Here is a 2641-nt window from a genome sequence, read left to right as displayed (position 1 = left end):
AAATTGTAAGTAAACTGTCCGAAGTACTAGTACAGTAATTTGTTTCCGAGCATTTCTAAACGTCCTTCAAAAGTACTACTAAGTAATTGGGAGCATACTGCTACAACACACACGTCATACTGTATAAGCCTAAATGTAGGACTAGGCTACTCAAATACTGTGCCAGATTCAATATTAGCCTACTCCCAGTAAGAAAGCCCCTGGAAAAATTGTATCAAATTTTGCCTAGGAGAGGGCGCCCTATTTTTCGAAATTAGTTAAAATTATCGTAATTCGGTGGTGTTTGAAAAAACGTTAATCCATCAAACAACTTACTTAACAAAACAAACATAATGGTGAAAATATGTTTATAAATAGTTTATCAATTCAGTGAAATACTTTTGGTGTATTTTGACCTAGTAAACGATAAAGTGTAATTTAATGGACAATTCGTTGTACAAAATTTTTACAATTGTGCCCTAGAAAATCGTTAATTTAAAATACAAAAAAAATTTGATCAAAAATGAATTTAAAATCCCTGCTATAAAAATTTATAATCTATAATTTAAAATATTAAGATAACAAATTTGAGTTCTGGCACGCAAATCCGATTCTAGAAACTTAGGGTACCTCCATTTCGTTGGACTCCATTTTGGAAACATCGGCGATCATAATCAGGAAGATCGTATTTATAAACAGCAATTCCAAGATCTTCTGTTACACCAATAATTAATATGTGTGAAAAAAATATATACCATTAAAATGAATATTATTACATATTTAGTCTTTCAACTTAGTAATTTATGGATAATATTTCTGTAGGTTTCTATTACGATTCGTATGCGAAGCTGAGGGCCAGGCGGCGCACATCAGGGGGGGGGGAGGGGGGGGGGGGGGGGGGGGGGGGGGGGGAGGGGGCTAGAATATTTGCGTACCCGTAAATATGCAGCGAGGATAATGCCTATTTAAAAATGGCTCCAATCTTTCTGAAATCTGTATCTTGTTGGCTTGATGACAAGTCTACATGAAATAAGTACCACCCTTCACAAGTTCACCCTATCATTCACCCTATCATTCACAATTTCACTCAATATATGCGATTTTTAGGACTTTATAAAGGAGAACAAGACATTTTAATTTTTATTTTTATTAATCATTTTCTTTCTCTATTATTTATAATAATAAACATTTCACACACCTGCTTTTAAATATTAACATGACTCTATAAAAACATACATATGATTATCATGGAATATACCACACCCCTGCCCCCATCTTCTTAAAGAAAACTCCTTCAATGGATTTACATATAATACATTTCCATGAGAGAGACTTTAATATAGGCCGGAACTTATTACTGTAGAAGTGGGGTAGCAACATTTCATGCGGGCATTACAAAATCTCCTTCTTATAAGAAAAATATTCATTATACGGTCTTTGAATAAGCATCAAACATCAGTATTTTGCTTATTAATTATGTTATAAATAAATTTAATGATCATGTTTTCATAATGTAAACATTAAAAAGCAAAGTCAATATTAATTACTGATATTGATTTAAAATAGTGCTGCCTAGTGTTTTTCAGCATGTTTTTTTTTTCCTTAGGCAGGCTTTCTGAGGGATTTGAGGCATTCTGACCTGAGCAGATTGGAGTTCAGTGGTTATAAATCCTTGTCACCATATTAAAATTCACTTTCATAACTGACATTGTTGGTCTGCAACCGTTCAAGTCTGAATATATTTACAGTTCATTTACAATTTCATGTCCCTAATATAAAATATATTTGCAGATTACAATAATTAATACTACTAGAATACAATGTATCAAGAGATATGCTTTGGTATTATTTTTTACTAATTAAATGTTTTGTATCACTCAAAGTAATATGCCTGAAAATATTATTTTGTGAAACATCCCTAGGCCCTAGCATAATTAATAGCAATAAACATGAATCCCTAGGCCTAGGCTGTAATTATAGAATAATTATTAAATAGAAATATAGGTCTAAAAACCGTCCTAAACTAACACACGTGGAATGCATTTGCATTCAGACGCTAACTTCAATGGATCGCACCGCAATGCAGCCTGACGTAGTGCTGTTCTCGCTCAGCTACCACTACCGCGTGCTCATGCTCAAAAAACTGCCTAGCATTTTACGGCCTAGAAGTATGAATAACAATTTTTGATCAGAGTTGAAACAAGTCTTACCCGAGCTGGGACGCAAATCCTACTCTGGACAAAATTACAAATAAATGCATAGACAAGTCGTACAAGATTTTCACTATTTCGCCTGTGTCAACATCAACCAGTCAATGTTTATGCCAGCGTAGGTCTTTTTTCCGAGAAAAACCAATTGGTTAGCAAAAGACATATTTGGAAATATTGTTACCATATAAGGAAACCATAGGCGGGCCTTATCTATTGAGAACTATAAATTATAGAGCTGATGCATTTTTGCTAAGCGATGCTAAAACGTGGTTACGCTTTTAAACGATAGGTGACGCTGCGCAACGCAAATGCGGAAGTAAGATCGAAAAATCGCGATATATCGGACAAATCGCCTATCGGCTGTCCTACTGCTCCGTTTTTTTTTATACTTTCGAAAACCATGCTGTAGGCCTACATAGAATGAGATAGTAAAGTACATACACTGTAGATTA

This window comes from Anneissia japonica, unplaced genomic scaffold, assembly GCF_011630105.1.
Source record: "Anneissia japonica isolate Jap-2015-1 unplaced genomic scaffold, ASM1163010v1 scaffold284947_len354889_cov159, whole genome shotgun sequence".
NCBI classification, from domain to species: Eukaryota; Metazoa; Echinodermata; class Crinoidea; order Comatulida; family Comatulidae; genus Anneissia; species Anneissia japonica.
This window is presented reverse-complemented; position numbering follows the sequence as displayed.